Source organism: Balaenoptera acutorostrata, chromosome 3 (genome assembly GCF_949987535.1).
Source record: "Balaenoptera acutorostrata chromosome 3, mBalAcu1.1, whole genome shotgun sequence".
NCBI lineage: Eukaryota > Metazoa > Chordata > Mammalia > Artiodactyla > Balaenopteridae > Balaenoptera > Balaenoptera acutorostrata.
This window is the reverse complement of record NC_080066.1, coordinates 29,719,499-29,738,436: the sequence shown is the minus strand read 5'-3', so window position 1 is coordinate 29,738,436 and position 18,938 is coordinate 29,719,499. Positions and strand designations below refer to the sequence as shown.

Here is an 18,938-nt window from a genome sequence, read left to right as displayed (position 1 = left end):
ACAGAAAGAAGGATGAGTTGATGAGTCCTAAGAGACATTTTGGAGAGACTTCCCAGTTTGGATGTTTCAGGCAGAGAACCAGACTTAATAAGCATGTTGTTTTTATTAGGTTGAGAAAAAATTAACTTCCTGGAGATCTGGCAAAGTGGACATTCTTTTTAGTCCAACATCCATGTACATTCCTCTAATGGGAGGGAAGGTCGATGGCTAGACATCATTGGCTTTCTTCAAAGTTCTAGACTGTGCATGGCAACTGCCAAACACTCTCCTGTTTTCTTCCATGCAGTCAATCCTTGCTTTCCTGGCCCCTCTTCTCCAAGCTGGAGTTGGTCCCAGACGCTCTAGGATGGAGCGCTAGTGCCAGGTGCCCTGTGGTAGGCTCACAGGCATCTCCTGAGAAGTGTGCTTCTCTCCCGCAGGCTCCTCTGATGAGGACTCTCCACCTCATTACTTTAAGAAATGGACACGCCCACCCAGTAATCCAAGATGGGCAGCTCCTGTTGCTCCCTACTGGTTATGAGCTGTCAAGGTCGAGGAAAGGACCCCCTGAACAACAACATGCTCTGTTTTTGAACCCTAACTACAACTGCCTGAAGGGGCTTGAAGTTTCCCTCCCTGAGCCTGGAACTGACTGGAGTTTCCTGAGCACACTAAACCACTCCACCTCTGTGTTTCTCCCCCCTCTGTCTCTCCCCTCTTCTTTCTGGCCAGTTGTCTTCCACAATTTCCACAGCTTAACTCAGACACTTTGACCTCCTCCAGGAAGTCTTCTCTGAATACCTGCCCCCTAACCCATCCCCGGCGGGATCAGGGCCCATCCAGAGTGTACCTTTATCACAGTTCTTACTGAGTTGAGTAGGAGTGCCAGTTTGTGGTGTTGTTTATCTCCTGCTCATTATGAACTTTGCAAAGGCAGAAACTTTATTTATCCTCATCATTTTTCACAGTGACTGGTCATTGGTAGATGTTTGCTGAACTGAAATCATCCCAACGTTGCTAGCTCACCCACCAACCTCTGAGAGGTTTCTGTCAATTCTTAGTGAGCTGCTTTCATTTTTGACACCATTCACTATAGTGAATCTAGTAGACTTGGAAGTCTTATCATTTGCACTTGGTGTTTGTTTTTTTTCCCTAGATTCCATGGTGATAGCTATTTTTGTTTCCTTGTTTATTTATTTTGACATTATAATCTTAGACACCATATACTGAAGTTGAGTGAGTGATAATTTTCCATACATCAGCATTTTTTTAAAATTTATTATTTATTTACTTATTTTTATTTTTGGCTATGTTGGGTCTTCGTTTCTGTGCGAGGGCTTTCTCTAGTTGCTGCAAGCGGGGGCCACTCTTCATCGCGGTGCGCGGACCTCTAACTATCGCGGCCTCTCTAGTTGCAGAGCACAGGCTCCAGACGCGCAGGCTCAGTCATACATCAGCATTTTTACAATCATGTTTCCTCTGGATATATTTTAGTCACTTTGATTAGACTTAGGAGACACTGTTTCCTTCATCCAGTTAGTGCAACACTTAAGTCTCATCAGAAACACAGCAGTCACCACGGGGTGGAGTCACCACCGAGAAAGTGAATCTAAACCAGTGCATGTCCATTCTTTTTACCTTCAAAGGGTAACATCTTCTGACTTTATCCCCTAACTCTGGGGGTGTTACCCTGTTTGAACATACCATCTCCACACATTTGTCATGTGAGCAAATATGTAACACACACATAAAAAAATACGCATTTCAAATTTTTCATTTTGTCAAATGTTTGAATTTATCTTTTTCTTTGGAAGTATCTCCTCACATTTAGGGTTAGAGTATTTCTCTCACACCCAAGTTCCCTCAAAGTCACAGTTAGTGAAATATCCATTGTCTTACGTATGGGAAAAGTGAGCTAATGCAGGGTTTTCATGCTTTTTTAAAAAAACCAAGACCCATATTAAGAAATACATTTTATATTACAGCTCAGTACACACAAACAAACACACACACACACACACAAAAGTTTCATGAAATATTGTTGATGGTGGCACAACTTTGTGAATGTGCTTAATGTCACAGATTGTGTGCTTAAAAATGATTAAAATGGTAAATTTTGTTATGTATATTTTACCACAGTTTTTCAGAGTTTCATGAGATAATATTTACCCTAACTTTGTGAGATTGTCTCTGATCTCTTCTGTTTCATTTTTGTTAATTCTAGTTGTAACCTTTAAATTGATTTATGCCTCATGGTGGTCACAACCTGCCTGCTGAAATGCTGACCTGAGGGCCAGGAAGCTGAAACTTATTCACTCCATTTTCACAGTTTACCGGGTGCTTTGCTCTTCCAAAGCAGTTGAAACAGCATAATTAAAAAGAACGAGTAAAAGCAAGCTAATAATTCCCTATATATGTGTGTATAAGTCACTATTTTTGAAGGCTGAGTTTGGGGCCATATTTAGAAAATATGACTTAATTGTATAACTGTAAATTATATCTTAATTTGCAAATCTTCCCTTCCTTAGTTTGACATTTGTAGGTATGTGATTCTGTTGATTACTATTTTTATCTTTAGTGCTAGAGGTTATAAATGCAAATGCCTTTAGGGACCAGACAGTTCACATAAATGTGTGAACTGGCTGGAGTGATAAAAGTGAGTTTGCCCAGCCTGGAGGCACTCACATTCTGTTAAAAACAAACACGCAAACTGCCGAGTCCACAAAGGGGTTTACGTGATCCGGAGCCTGTGTTTGAGATCTTGGTTACAGACAGTTGTTTCAGGAAGTTTGACCATAAAGGCCACAAAGGAAAAAGAAATAGTAGGTTCAAGGAGTGACCATGGAGTGACAGGAGAGATTTTTAAGATGGGAAAGACTTGAATGTACAGAATGAGAGCATGGAAAACATCACAGCAGTATACAGAACTGTTGCGATTCTGCTTTTGGATCTATAATATTAATATTGATGAATATGTTATTTGTAGTTCTTATCGTATTATAGAATTTTATCCAGTACTCCAAAGTGCTTTTATATAATATTAATAATTATGACTACCATTTCTTTACCACTTTGAATTTATAAGATGTTTTGCACATGCACAATCACATATCCCTAAAATGATACTGGAATGTAAATTATCACCATTTCCATTTTATAGATAAGGAAAGTGAACTCAGAGATGTAAAATAATCTGCTAGTGAGTAGAAAGCCAGACTAGAACTCCAGATTCTGTGCAATTTCCACTATCCCATAACGTGTTCCGTGTTCTCTGTCAGCAGAATGGAGGTCCCATCATGGAAATCTCACATTTCACTATGTGGAATTTTTTTTTGTTACACCTTGCTTAACATGGCAAAGTGGAAGACAAATAACTTTCTATATAAAGAATTAACCAGACTTGTGCTTGCTTTGGCAGCACATATACTAAAATTGGAACGATACAGAAAAGATTTGCACAAGGATGACACACAAATTCATGAAGCATTCCATATTTTTAGGTCCTACTGTATAGCACAGGGAACTCTACCCAATACTCTGTAATGACCTATATGGGAAAAGAATCTAAAAAAGAGTTGATACAGTAAGTCCCCTACGCATGAACCCTCAAGTTGCAAACTTTCAAAGATGCAAACGTGTGTTCGCACATACAGTCACGTAAGTTAGTTCACGTGTCTGGTGTACATTGTCACGTGCATGCATCCTCTACAAGTGGTTGTGCTTTTGTGTACTTTACTGTACAGTACTGTATAGAGTATAGTAGTACAGTACCTTTATTTCAAGCCCAGCATGTCCGGAAGCAAGTGTAAAAGCAGCGGTGATATAGCTGGTTCTGCTAGGAAGTGCCAAGTGATAATGATGGAAACAAAAGTGAAAATAATTGAGAGAGTAGAGTGACAAGAGGAAGAAGAAGTAACCGAAGGACCAAAGAGATTCACGATGCAGGAAATGGCAAGAGGATTTTCTTTATTTGAAGAGGCACTGTTAGTTTTTGAGGCACAGGACCCAAACGTAGAATAGTACACGAAGGTTGCAGCAGCCCTTCAGAATGCAAACCAGTGCTACCATGTCATCTATGACGAGAAAAAAAAGCTACTACCCAGACATCACTGGATCATTTTTTTCAAGAGGGTGGATAGAATTGAATCCAGCAAGGAACCAGAACCTGTGCCATCAACATCAGGCGTGAGTGAAATTGCAGGTTGCTCTCCGTCTCCTACTGCTGTCGATCCTTCAGCTCTACCATCTCCCACCTCCTCTCCCTCCTCCAGTCAGTAACTCTTCTTGCCTGTTCACTGGATGCCAGTCCCTGTATGCCAGCAGTTGTACTGTACTACTGTACTTTTCAAGGTATTGTACTATAAGATTAAAAATGTTTTCTTTTTGTGTTTGTTTTTTTATGTATTGTTCGTGTGGAAAGTATTATAAACCTATTACACTACAGTACTATATAGACGATTGTGTTAGGTACCTAGGGCAACTTTGGTGGACTTATGAACATTGGACTTACGAACGCACTCTTGGATCGGAACTTGTTCGTATGTAGGGGACTTACTGTATATGCATATGTATAACTGATTCACTTTGCTGTACATCTGAAACTAACACAATACTGTAAATCAACTATACTCCAATAAAAATTAAACAAACCAAAAAACTACTACAAATTGTTATCAAAAAAAAAAAAGAATTAACCAGACCTACTATATTGCTCTCTGATAAAATTCAGTCAGACTGTGACATCTTTGCTCAAAGAAGAATAGCTTCATTCCTCCTGGAAGACATTAATGTGTCCTACAGGTCCAGCTTTGGTTATAGAACCTTTGCTGAATGAAGATACGAGTTATTTTAAGTCTACTTGAAATTAGAATTCTTTCAGTCTTGAGATCTTGATTCTATCACCATGTCCTAGTGTGCTTGCAGGTGAGCATGGCTCTTCTTGATATGCTTCCTCAGCCACACCCCCCAAAAAACAGAACTATTCAATGAGCACTTATAAAGTTCTTGTTTTGATCTTGAGTATGATGTTATTTATTAAGCAGTATACAACAAAATGCCTCCTTTTTGTAAATATGCAAAAAAAATAGTAAGTATGTTAGGGGCTGTGTTCTCAAAGGTATTACAGTGTTTGGAGAGAGATGAGACATTTATGAACAAAACAATATATAACAAATGCTGAAAAAATATATATATATAAATATATCTGAATATTTAAATATAAAACAATATATAACAAATATATAATAAATAAGCAGAAGACAAAACGTGTTATACTGAAAGTAAGTGCTGTGGGTACCAGGGGGAGGTGAAACAATTAAGCTAGCAGTGTTGAGACTTCAAGGATTGACAGGTTTCCTTCAGTGGGAAGAAAGGAGAAAGCCAGACTACATGGATAAGAGAGTGGATGGTGGGGAAGTAGCGAAAGGTAACATGAGAAATGTAAGCTGGGGCTTCCCTGGTGGCGCAATGGTTGAGAATCTGCCTGCTAATGCAGGGGACACGGGTTCGAGCCCTGGTCTGGGAAGATCCCACATGCCGCGGAGCAACTAGGCCCGTGAGCCACAACTACTGAGCCTGCGCATCTGGAGCCTGTGCTCCGCAACAAGAGAGGCAGTGATGGTGAGAGGCCCGCACACCGCGATGAAGAGTGGCCCCCGCTTGCAGCAACTAGAGAAAGCCCTCACACAGAAACGAAGACCCAACACAGCCAAAAATAAATTAATTAATTAATTAATTAAAAAAGAAAAAAGAAAAAAGAAAGAAATGTAAGCTGGTCCCAGGCTGTGACTCTTAGCACCAAACCGAGGCGTTTTGACTGGATCCTGAAGCCTCTGGAAGACTTTGGAAAGATTAAGTTTTAGAATTTCACTTAGAAATTGTTCAATTTAGGTGACAATTAGAGGTCAATCTAAATACTACAGAGAAAGTATTGAATATTGGGTGGAAAGGTGGGCCTTAAGATCTTGACAAAATTATTGGCTTAATGAATAAGTGGAGAGGTTAGTGTTGGCAAAGAAGCAGAACCGTGTTCCTCTAAGGCTGGGGGGGCTCAGACCCCAGAACTTCAGGTCAGGTTGTTTGGGAGAATGAGGTTGACTAGCCAGATGGAGAAGTGAGACGGTCTGTAAAAGCGGTTGTGAGGAATGTGCTTGGAAGAAAATGAGTGTTGGCAATGCCCTCTTTATTGCTAAGTCTGCTGTGTGGGTTGTGGACACTCAGCCTGCTTTTCTCTCCTGTCTACTGTTGTCACCTATCCTGCTTATGGAGGTCCTCCTCCTGCCCTGACCTTCTCCTTCTCCTGTTAAGAATGGATGAGCAGGGAGAGTCCCAAGTCCCCGTAACCTTGCTATTCCTTTTATGAGATTGCAGTTCCAGTCGGTGTCATCCAGTATTCCATGGTATGCTTAAATACTGAAACAGCAGTGCTTTTGTTGTGTTACATCATTATTTCACGATGTAGTTTTTTGAAATCTGAATTATATATGTCTTGAACTATATCTAGGGAATTATACATTGATTAAAATCTTGAGGTGAAAATCATGCCCATGTTTAGAAGACATTCTGACCATATCTCTCCACTGTTACAAATTCTCCAAGGTATCTGTTTTTGCTGTTATTTATATTTCTTATGTTAACTAGTGCACTTCATATGTTAACTAATGAGCACATTTTTGTATGTTTGTTAGTCTTTTCTATTTTCCCTTGGTCAGTTTAGGTTCAGATTTATTATGAGACATCTCTGATGGAGGCAGCTTAGAAATGGGGGGTGGGATAATTATGTAAAGAAACACAAGAGGGTACAATTGGGGAAATAGGGAGATAAAGGTAGAGAAGGGGAGGGAGCTTCTCCTAGACCCCCTAGAAGCCCAACCCCCTCATCTCCTCCAAGACCAGATTCCATATGCTCTCCCCATCCCTCCTCTTCTCTCTGGGCCAGAGCCATTTGTCCAGGTCCCCATTCTTCCCAAATAATTTATTTTAACAAGGATCTTCTTTCCCAAACATCCCGTTTGCACATACTTAAGCCAGGAGGTGAAAAGAGCCTTTGTCCTGGAAGTTGGTTCTCTTTCAGATGGAACAGCCTCTGCAAAGCATAGAAAACAGTGGATTATCATATCTCACTTTTAAAAAGAAAATATTGACATAGCATCCTAATAGTAGGAGTATTATTAATATTCAGCTTTGAATGAATGGGGAACCCCTACAGGAAGAGCATCATAAATATGGGAAGTTCTGATAATTTAATGACCCTGTGATATTTTTAGAACCATGGTCCCCTTTCTTGGGTCACTCACTTTGAGGGAAGCCAGTTGACATGTCATAAGGACATGCCAGCAGCCCTCTGGAGGGTCTTCTGTGGGGAAGAACTAAGGCCTTCTGCCCACAGCCATAGAGGCCCTCTGGATAGTGGGTGCTCCAGCCCCAGCCAAGCCTCATGGGATGCCCTGCATGAGAACTACCCACCTAAGCCTATCCCACATTCCTGACTCCTTTTTGAAATGGTAAACTGGAACTTTGCTGGTTCTGTGTTATTCTGAGGGTTAGACTCAATCAGCTTCCTCCTTCTTTAACTTCTTTCTAACTGTGAGATGCATGTTGGTGCCTTTTCCCATGAGAACATTTTGAACATATGCAAGAATACAGATCAGAAGCCAGTTTTCAGCCTTAATTCTGAATGGAAATGATTTCTATCAGATTTTTTAAGATGTAGGTTAACTGGTTGAGTTAAGATTGACACTTTAAAGTCTTTTTTTTTTCCTTTTACTGACAAAGTTGTGTAGGAGAAATTGGGCAGTGCGGGTAATGGAATGTTGAGGACTGATGCGTGAAATGCTGCAGGAGATCAGGAGACCTATGGGAAAGCAATGCCACTTGAATAGTAATGAGTTGTTTCCTATCTTCTTTTTGGCCTACGTGTAAGCTCCATGATATCAGGGACATGGTTTTATCCCTAGCCCCTGGCATTCCCTGGCTCCTAGTACCCCGAGGGCAGTGGGTGGGTGGGGTACTAGTAAAAGTTGGTCACTTGACGTTCCTGGTAGAGGAGGAGAGCATCCTGAGTTGGGAAGTAGGTCACACAGAGGAGAGAGGAAGGGAGGGCTGGTGGTGAGGACGGTACATGACCCCAAAATCAGTCCTACTGGTATAGGACAGATGTGAATTAGGAGAAGATGAGCCAGAAGGGCATTAAATTCTGAAGTCCGCCTTTTCCACCAACATGGTTGCATGGTTGCATCTCCTTAGAATTCTCAATAAAGTTCTGAACATTGGACGAACTCATTGTTTACACACTTATCATTATGTCACTAAAGACTAAACTTCAAAATTCATTTGTTACCAATTTGTGAAGAGTGGCATGGGTAGTGATTGGACAGGTTGCCTCATCGTAAGAAGGGAAATCGAAATGTTCATATTAATACAATTATATCAGAGCTTGGCCAATTTCTTTTCACTACAGGGTGAAGGTGGAAATCTTGTTTGGCATCATTGGCCTGAGGTTACAGCCCTTAGAAAACTGGGGAGGGGGCACGGGTCTTGGAATGAATGGATTTGGATTTGAATCTCAACTTCCACGCTGGCCCCTGCCCCAAAAGCCTTAATCCCATAACAGTTCAATGGACGAGTGCCTGTCATTCAGTCAGTTTTAGGGAAAAAATGAATTTCCCTTCCTGCCAACACTTGTGTTTGGACGTTTATTTTTGGCCCTTCCTGTGTGTGTTGACCCTGCCCTGCCCCTGCACTGCCTTCCACTCAGTTTGCCCTGCTGGCCACAGCTGCATACTCTGAGTTCTGACTCTGAGTCCTGTGTCTGATTTTGAAGTGTTTTGTTCTGTTCCAGATTGTTTCTGGTGCTCTTCCTTGATGTTTAACTGAAATCAGCCAATAAACAGTTTCCTAAAAGTTAGTATCTGAAGGTTGCTTTTCTGATGCTTTAAGCCGCAGGGGGTACATCATAGTCCAAGTTGTATGCATAGTTAATGGATAGCAAATTGTTGATAATATGTGACGGAATTTGAAATTCAATAAATATTGTTGATTCTTATGTATCTAGATGCTTAAATGTTTCCAATTTTTGTGTATTATAAAAATAAAAGTAAGTGTATATTAACTATAGTTATAATTCATATTTTATATGATTATATTCTTGAATGTGAAGACATTTTAGCATTGTTATCTGTTATGGATTGAATATGTTTACCCAAAATTTATATGTTGAAGCCCTAACCCCCAGTATGGCTGTATTTGGAAATGAGGTGTCTAAGGAAATGATTAATGTTCAAAGCAGCCATAAGGGTGGGGCCCTGATCCAGTAGGATTAGTGTCCTTGTAAGAAGAGACACCGGAGAGCTCTGGGGCGCCCTCTCTCCTCAGGTATGACTGAGGAAAGGCCAAGTGAGGACAGGGCAAGAAGGTGGCCAGGAAGTGGCCTTCACTGGAAACTGAATTGGCTAGAACCTTGATCTTGGACTGCTAGCCTCCAGAACTGTGAGAAAATAAATTTCTACTGTTGAATCCACCCAGTCTATGGTACTTACGGCCAGGAAAAATGCAATTATGAAAGAATTGATCCCTAGGGGAAAAGTCTCTCCATAAATATTACTTGTTTCCTGGTACTTTTCCAAATTTATCTGTTCTCAGTTAACACCACATTATAGAATACTGAAAATCAACTACTAAAAATAAAAATAAACTTTTAATTTCTACATTCTGTATGAAAGTTTCTCGAAAGGTCTTTACATCCCTTACCCTCCTCACTGATTGTGTGTTTTATATCAGCTCTTAATTACATAGGCTGGTTTTTAAATGAAAATATGAAGATTTATAAAGATTTTTAAGTAGTTAAATTAGGGAATATTTGTTATTTTTATAAATAAATACACATTTGTCCCAATTGCTTTTCTGATAACTTTTAGGCTAATTAGCATACGTTCCTCCAGTTATTAAAAGAATCTTAAAAAGCCAGGGAAATAAACATTTCCTGTAAGGTTTGTCTTCTAATGCCATGTGGTGGCATAAGGGAAGGCAGTGTGAGTGCAGGGAGTGCAGGACTGCGGACCCCAGTTCTAAGTAACATCCAACAAGTTATTTCAGCCCTTTGAGGCTCATTTCCCCCATTTGCTGAATCAAAGGATCGAATGAGAAACTATACTATGACTAAACAAAGCAGCTACATTAGATTAAAAAAAAGACACTCAAAACATACTCTTCATAAAAAAAAAATTTAGGGGTAATGACTTCAGTCAAAGCTAACTGGAAATGAAAACTGCCATAATTTTGACTCTGAAATACTTTTATCTGCTGAGCTCCAGAAGTAAACATACTTTGGGGTGAAAAGGAAGCAAGAGCCAGCATTTCATCATCAAAACCAGTGTATCTTGCCAATTCTTGCCAACAAGCCAACAAAAAAAAGTTTTGTTCTGCTTCTTTCAGGCATGGAAAAAATATGACTCGGTTCTATCCACAGTACAAGTGGCAGAGGCGCTGTGGTTCTCTGCATAGCAGATGGTCTGTGGGTGACCCACACGTTCCAATCAGAGGGTGTTAGGCCTCGGCCATGGTTAGTGGTGGTGCACACTGAGATACCAGGAGCCGGAGAGGAAGTCTGTGACCTGGTAGAACCAAGAAGGAAGTAGGCTGTGGGCCTGGAAGGGGGAGGTTAAGAAGTCTCAGATTTTCTTGATTGACTGAGGAATAGTGGTTTCTTCTTTAAATGTGAAAAGCTCCCAAATCATGAACTTAATTATACAATTTTTAAAAGCTAATGAATCAAACAAAAGTGTCTTCAATCTTGGCGTGGTCAGACGGCTGGCAGTGTGATGGTGACTGGAGAAGGACAGAAAGACATCTTGAGGGCAGGGTCTGCAACAGTACATTTACTGTTTCAACTGGCAGGCCTCCACTCTGGACATGCTGTGTGCAGCAATACAGTGGGAAAAACGCCTCCAAATACTGAAGGCACACTGACTTACTGTTTCTTAATTAAACTTTTAATTTTGAGGTAATTGTAGCTTCCCGTGCACTCGTGAAGAGTAATGTGGAGAGGTCACATGTCCCTCTCCTCAATTCCCCCATTGGTGGCATCACGCACAACTGGAGTGCAGCATCCCAACGAGATACCGACATTGATGCAGTCAAGATGCAGAGCACTCCATCAGCACGGGGCCCTCTTGGTGACCTTTTAGAGGCACACCCACCTCCTCCTTAATCCTGGCAGCCACTGATCTGTTCTTCATTTCTATAATTTTTTCATTTCAAGAATGTTCTGTAAATGGAATTATATAGTATGTAACTTTTTGACATTGGCTTCTTTCATTCAGCCTAATTCTCTGGAGAGTCATTCAGATTGTTGTGTATGTGTATCAGTACTTCGTTCCTTTTTGTTATGGAGTACTATTCCGTGCTATGGATGGACCACAGTTTAACCATTCACTCATGGAAGATAACTGAGTTGTTTCTAGTTTGGGCCATTACAGATAAAGCTGCTGTGAACATTTGTGTACAGGTTTTTGTGTGAACATAAGTCATCATTTCTGTTGGGTAAATGCCCAGGAGTACAATTACTGGGTTGCATGGTTAGCTGTATGTTTAGTTGTTAAGAAACTGCCAGACTGTTTTACAGAGTGTTTGCACCATTTTACATCCCCACCAGCAGGATATGAGTGGTCAGGTTTCTCCCCATCCTTACCAGCATTGGACGTTGCCACTATTTTTTATTTTAGCCATTCTGGTAGGTATACAGTGATAACTCATTGTGGTTTTAACTTGTATTCCCCTAATAGTTCATTATGTTGAATATCATTTTGTTGAACATCTTTTCCTGTGCTTATTTGCCATCTGTATATCCTCTTTGGTGAAACGTCTTTTCATATCTTTCTCGCATTTTCTAATTGGATTGTTTGTTTTTTAACTGTTGAGTTGAGTTTTGGATGTTTTTTATGTCGTTGAGATACTAGTCCTTTGTTGGATATGTAGTTTGTGAACATTTTCTCCCAGTCTGTCATTTGTCTTTTTATCTTCTTAACATGGTTTTTTGCAAAACTATCCAAAAGGTTTTATTTTTGATGAAATCCAATTTATCATTTTTTCCTTTCATGTGTCATATTGATGGTCTGAAGTCTAAGAAATGTTTGTGTAGCCATAGATCCCAAAGATTTTCTTTTTTTTTTTCTAAAAGTTTTGTGGTTTTGTGTTTTACGTTTAAGTCTGTGATCCTTCTTGAAATAGAGTAGACGGAGTCCATTGCTTTATTCTTCTTTTTCAAAATGGTTTAGCTATTCTAGTTGCTTTGTCTTTCCATATAAATTCTAAAATTCTCTATACTAAATATCTTGCTGACATTTTGACAAGAACTGCATTAAATCTGTATATCTGTATTATATCAGTGTGGGGACAATTGGTATCTTTACTGTGTTGAGTCTTCCAATCCATGAACACCCTATATTTCCCCATTTATTTAGATCCTCTTTGAGTTCTTCCATTGACATTTTGTAGTTTTCAGCATACAAATCCTGTACATGTTTTGTTAGATTTACACTTACGTATTTCTTTTTTTTTTTTTTTGAGTGATTGTAAATTACATTGTATTTTTAACTTGAAGTCTATTCATTGCTAGTATATATAAATATTATTAACTTTTGTATGTTTACTGTGTATCCTGTGATCCTGCTGAATCCACTTATTAGTTTTAGGAGTTTTTTGGTAAATTCTTTGGGATTTTCTCTGTAGACAATCATTTCATCTGCAAATAGGGACAGTTTTCTTTCTTTCTTATACTTATGCCCTTTATTACCTTTTCTTTCCTTACTGCAATGGCTAGGACTTCCAGCACCATGTTGAATAACAATGGGGAGAACAGACCCCTTTGCCTTGCTCCTGATCTTAGGGGAGAAACATTATCTTTTACTAGTAGGTATATTATTAGCTGTAGGTTTTTTTGTAGATGTGTTTTATTAAGTTGAGGAAGATCCTTTTTATTTTTTTTTCTGAAAGTTCCTTTTTTATCATAAATAGGTGTTAATTTTGTCAAATGCCTTTTCTGCATCCATTGATATGATCATGTGACTTTTCTTCTTTAACATGTTAATGTGGTAGATTACATTGATTGACATTTGAATGTTGAGCCAGCTCTATTTATATCTATAATAAACTTGGTCATGGTGTAGAATTCTTTTCATATATGCTGAATTCTTTTTGCTATTTTGTTACAAATTTCTGCATCTATATTTATGAGGATGTTGGTCTGCAGGTTTCTTTTTTGGTACTGTCTTTTGTCTTGGTATCAGCTTCATGAAATGAATTGACAAGTTTCGTCTCCTATTCTGTTTCCAGGAAGAAATTATGTAGAATTGGAGTCAATTCTTTAAATGTTTGGTAGAATGCTGCAGTGAAATTATCTGGGCCTGGAGATTTTAGTACTTTGGGCAAAGTACTTGCTTTCTGTGTATGATTTGATGATACGTCAGTGAAAAACACTCATAAAAAATGAATCATATAAAGTTGGCACATATTAACTTAATAATTCTTAACAGTTTATACAGTGAGTTATTGTTTATGTATGCGTGTTCCATTTGATCATCATATCAGTGTTGTGAATTCAATGGGGCAGGATTACTCACACCTTTTTATTTTATTTCAATTAAAGAAACAGGCTCAAAGTTTGAATGACTCATCCAAGTATACTTAATAAGCTAGGAAAGAGCAAAGAAAAGCTTGGCACTCAGATTTTTTCATGATGGGAAATGTGAGATTATATTAGATTAGAATTTTAAAAAAAAACTAAGCTCTCCGAGAAAAGGCAAATGAACATAAAAAAGTGTGATTGTGAAAGCTAATTTTCCTAGTTGTTACTTTATAGAAGCAAATTCTCAAGGCACTTTTTAAAAACTGAAGTATAGTTGACTCACACTATTATATTAGTTTCCGGTATACAACATAGTAATTCAATATTTTTATAGATTATACTGAATACAAAGTTATTATAAAATATTGACTATATTCCCTGGGCTGTACGTTACATACTTGTAACTTATTTATTTTATACCTAGTAGTTTGTACCTCTTAATCCCCTTCACCTATTTTGCCCGCCCTCCCCCCCACCCCGGCAACCACCTGTTTTTCTCTATATCTGTGAGTCTGTTTTGTTATATTTGTTCATTTATTTTTTAGATTCCACATGTGTGATAACATACAGTTATTTGTCTTTCTCTGTCTTATTTCACCAAGTGTAATACCCTCCAGGTCCATCCATGTTATCACAAATGGCAAAATTTCATTCTTGTTTGTGGCTGAGTAGTATTCTATTGTATTTATGTATGTATTTGTGTGTGTGTGTGTGTGTGTGTGTGTGTGTGTGTATACCACGTCTTCTTTATCCATTCACCTGTTGATGGACACTTAGGTTGCTTCCATATCTTGACTATTGTGAATAATGCTGCTAAGAACATTGTGGTGCAGATATTTTTTCAAATTAGTGTTTTAGTTTTCTTCAGATAAATACCCAGGAGTGGAATTGCTAGATCATATGGTAGTGCTATTTTAATTTTGTGAGGAATCTCCATACTGTTTCCCATAGTGACTGCACCAATTTACATTCTCACCAACAGTGTATGAGGCTTCCCTTTTCGCCACACCCTCACTGACACTTATTACTTCTTGTCTTTTTGACGATGGCCATTCCAACAGGTGTGAGGTTCTTAAGGCACTTAATGCTTCAACAGGCAGGTTTTTAAAAATATATTGTGAAAGGAGATCTGGACAGTTTTTACTCCACCTGTAACCATGGCATCCTACTATGTCTAATAAGTAGAGAGGGTCCTTGGAGGTGGGCAGGAAGTAGGAGAAGAGAGCTTCAGGCTTTCCACTTATTCCCTCCACATACAGCCTCTCCTCACCCCAATATCTGCCTTCCTTGCCACTGCCCAGAGATAGAGATAATGAGCAAGATAAGCAAGTAGTCAGGAGTGCTATTTATGCTCCACAAAATGAGAGGGAAAGCCAGGAAATACTATCTGACACCATCTTACCCTCCACTACACACACACACACATACACACTCAGAAGGCTCTACTTTCTTTTTTCAGATTATTTGACTCTTACCCATCCTGCAAATACTGCTCACATCTTCTCTCCTCCTGAAGCCCTCTACACATGGCATTCCTCCTGCCTCTGAACAGTATCATTAGCACTGCTTTGTGCTGCTGCACACATTTTGACTCTGAGTAGACAGTAAACTCTTGGGTTCTGGGATCCCATCCCTTACAAGTTTATTCACTGCCCAACTCTGTGTGTCAGATGCAGGAAATGCACAGTCAAACATTAGGCCAACTGGTTTCCTTGTTGTGTCCTGTGCATGCCTAGTGCTTCTCGCAACCGTTCAGAACCTGGCTCTCACCTCTGCCTAGAAAGTCCTCTTCCCTTCTACCAACTTGGTCCTTGAGTCATTCTAATGAGGGGAGCAAGCATCAGTTGTGCCTAAACAATGATCGTCCCTGGCAGGAAAGAGGGTAGAAGATGAGTTGGCAGTGGGACTTTGGGGGGGTTTGATTTATTCCTTCCCCATCACTTGATATGAACATTTGCAAATATATTGAAGTATTGAAGGAATGGTCTCTGTGACATCCATATAGCCAGCACCCAAATTCAACTATTGATATTTTATTGTATACTATTTTGAATGGCTTGTATTTACTTTAGCTTATATGCACAGTTCTTTTTTCCATTAATAAAGTAGCACAAATTAAAGTATTTGTATAAAAAGTCATTTGGTCCGGGGTCCAGGTCCAAGCCCGGGACCTTTGGGTGGCTAAGCGAAGGGCCTCCCTCTTGGGCTGCAGCCTTCTTCTGCCTCATGTTTGCTGGCTGACGTTAGGCTGGCTCCTATCTTAGCTTCCTGCTGAAATCAGTCTTGCCCAGAAACCTGGCCTGTTTGGCCAAAACCTTGACACCTGTGCCAGTTTTCCTCCCCCTTCTGGGTCCTTTCTCTCCTTTCCTTCTTTTCCTGGAACTATGCTGTTGCCTCCCTGCAGTTTTGAGTATCACCCACTATTTATTTTTGCTCTATGGCCCATATTCTTGTCACACTCTTCCAGGAAGTGAGTTCCTGTCTAGATCAAGTCTGAATACTGCATATTGGACTGTCCTCTGGGTCAAAACCTCCTCCTAGATCCTTGTTTCCTCCTCTTCCTCACTTCCCCAAGGCCAGTGACTCCACAGTCCCAACGTGTGTAGAAGCTGAGCCAACACGGGTTTTGCTAGTGTAAAAATCATCTCATTCCTTTAAGTTGCTGGAAACATCGTTAATATGCCCCTTGCTCTGTCTCTTTGAATTGCAGTTATCAAAAACATCTTATTTTTCCTTACCAGATTTTAATCTGTAAGTGGCATAGGCAATTTCTTACGTGTTTTATACCCCTCATAATGTTCCGCATTTGAAAAAGTGGTCATGTATTTCCTGAATTTATTGAATGAATTTACTAAAGGAAAGAATAATTGTGGTAGAGTGAACTTAGAAAGATTTAAAGGTGTTGTGGTGATCTGAATTTAAAGAGGGGAATGGTCATATTGAGAAGGAAGGTAGATGGCTCTGAGAGCAAAAGGAGAAGGAGAGAGAAGCTTCCTGCCAACAGAGGAATAGACACATCTGCATGCGTGTGAATGCAGCTGTGTTTGGTGGGGACCGGAGATGTGGCTGGTGAGGTGAGGGTCAGTTGGGGAAGGTGAGAGGCTTTGCTGGATGGATGATGTGCATGCAGAGATGGAGTGAGGGGCCTTTCAGGAAGGGCTTTGGGTTCTGGACAAGCATAGTACGATGACAGCTTTTCTTGTTAGCAATACACAGGATGTTTGATAGGCAAGGAGACTGACAAATAATAATACCTCATCTTTGGCTCTTCCGCCTTTGCCCCAAATCTTATCTTTTGGTTCCTTCTGGGCAAAGGCGACATCCTCTCCTCACATTGGCCTGGACGATGGGAAACTTCAACTTTTAATTTTTGCAGAGGGAAGCCAGCTTTTTAAGTAAGAAATGTGGTATGTGGTAAATATTTTCACAAACATTTCCTAAAAGTAATCAAGAGAGAAATAAAAATGGAACATCCGATGAGAAAGGTCTTAAAGTAAGACCATTGTTTATTTTGATATTCCTTCTTGGAAATCAAATAGTTCCAGCAAGATATGTCAATTGGCTGATGCCACCATTCTTTCCACATTTAGGAAAGTTCAAGAATGTTTTTACTTAGAAAATCACTGGGAAAGCTGACAGCAAGTACATGGCCTACATAATTTGCAGGGTTTTGTCCTTGTGTGCTTTGTGCAGGTGTCCAGAGAAAGCCTTCTCCTGTTTGCTTATTTATCTTATTTGTAAGATAAACATTCTTACTTCCTATCACTCCTTTCTTTAAAAACAATAAAACCCTTTCTATTTCTTGACTTGAAAACACCTCTCTGCCTCTACTGTTGCCCAATGTCTGGAATATTCTTCAGTTACATATTCTCCTTTTTCTTTTCTAACCTTCAAGTAAAATACTCGGATTCAGTCCTTCTGGCAGGTCAACACATAGAACATCAGAAACTGCAGGGTGTGAACTGAGTGATTATCCCAGAGCCCTGCTGACATGAGAGGCCTGGTCTCCAAGCACCACGACCTCAGAAACTGCAGGGTCTGGACTGTGAGATTATCCCAGGGCCCTGCTGACACTAGCAGCCTGGTCTCCAGGCACCATGGCCTCTGGGTCTGCCACTTTGGAGGGCCTTTGGGTTCTGCCTACAGTTCTAGTGAGTGTGAGTCTAAAGAACACACTTTAACACAGACGGACTGCAGCCTCCTGACTACATTGGCGACATTTAGGGTGAGGCAAAGCGTGTTTCATTCTCTGGGTTGTGCCCACCTTAGGGGGTCTCAGCAAATGGATGAGGTCTCAGCCCTCTTTCAAAATCTGAGGGAAGTGATGGACACTTTCCCTAGAAAAATGCCCATGATTTTTTGTCATTTCACATGGCACAGACCTGAAGGCCCTTCTGCGGAACCACAGTGTGAATCCCCACTTAGAGCTTGGACGGTGGCCTCTCTTATCCACACCCCAAAAGAGCCCTTGACAAAGTCAACATTGACACCCACTCAGCAATAACAGAGCAAAATGAGGTGCTTTATTCATCGTCCTTGTCCAGTTGGCATTCAAAATCCCAGAAACATTTTCCTTTTCTTCCCATTTATTTGTTGTATTTTGATCTTAGTTCAAGGGGTCAGGGGTTTTATGTGCTGGCAGATTCTGTGTCTGGTGAGAACCCCCCTTCTGGTTCATAGACGACATCTTCTGTGTCCTCACGTGGAGTAAGGGGGGAGGGGGCTCTGTGGGGTCTCTTTTATAAGGTCACTAATCCCATTCTTGGGGGCTCCACCCTCATGACCCAATCACCTCCCAAAGCCCCCACATAATACCATTACCCTGGGGATTAGGACTCAACATATAAAGTCGGTCGGGAAGGACACAAATATTTGGCCCATAGCACTAGTTGAAGGTGTGAGTGAGGGGGATAGGTGGGGGATGGTGGGCCACCTTTACCCGCCCCCCGCCGTTGGATCATACAGGGCCTGAAACATCTCATGGTGGAGAGTTTGGAGTTGATTCTGCATCCAGTAAGGAATCACTGAGTGTTTTAAATCAAAAGCGTAAAAGTATCTGTTTAGGATTGAAGAACATCATTACTTCATATTTCTTCTGGGTAGAAAATGGATTGGAATAGAGCAGTGGTTCTCAATCCATGGAGATTTTTATCCCAGTAGATATTTGGCAGTGTCTGGAGATGTTTTTGGTTATCACAATTGGTAAGGGGAAGGTGGGGAAGGAGCTGTGGGCCTGGAGTGGGTGGAGGCCGGGAATGCTGCTCACACCTTACAGCGCACAGGACGGCTCGGCCCAGCGACAGAGAATCATCCGGCCCAAATGCCAGCTGTGCTGCTG

At 40.3% G+C, this 18,938-nt stretch overlaps 1 pseudogene; it reads left to right on the top strand.

Moving 5' to 3' along the window:
* The first annotated feature begins 3,381 nt into the window (after positions 1-3,381).
* LOC114236030 (U6 spliceosomal RNA) lies at positions 3,382-3,477 on the top strand (annotated as a pseudogene).
* Positions 3,478-18,938: the final 15,461 nt, after the last annotated feature.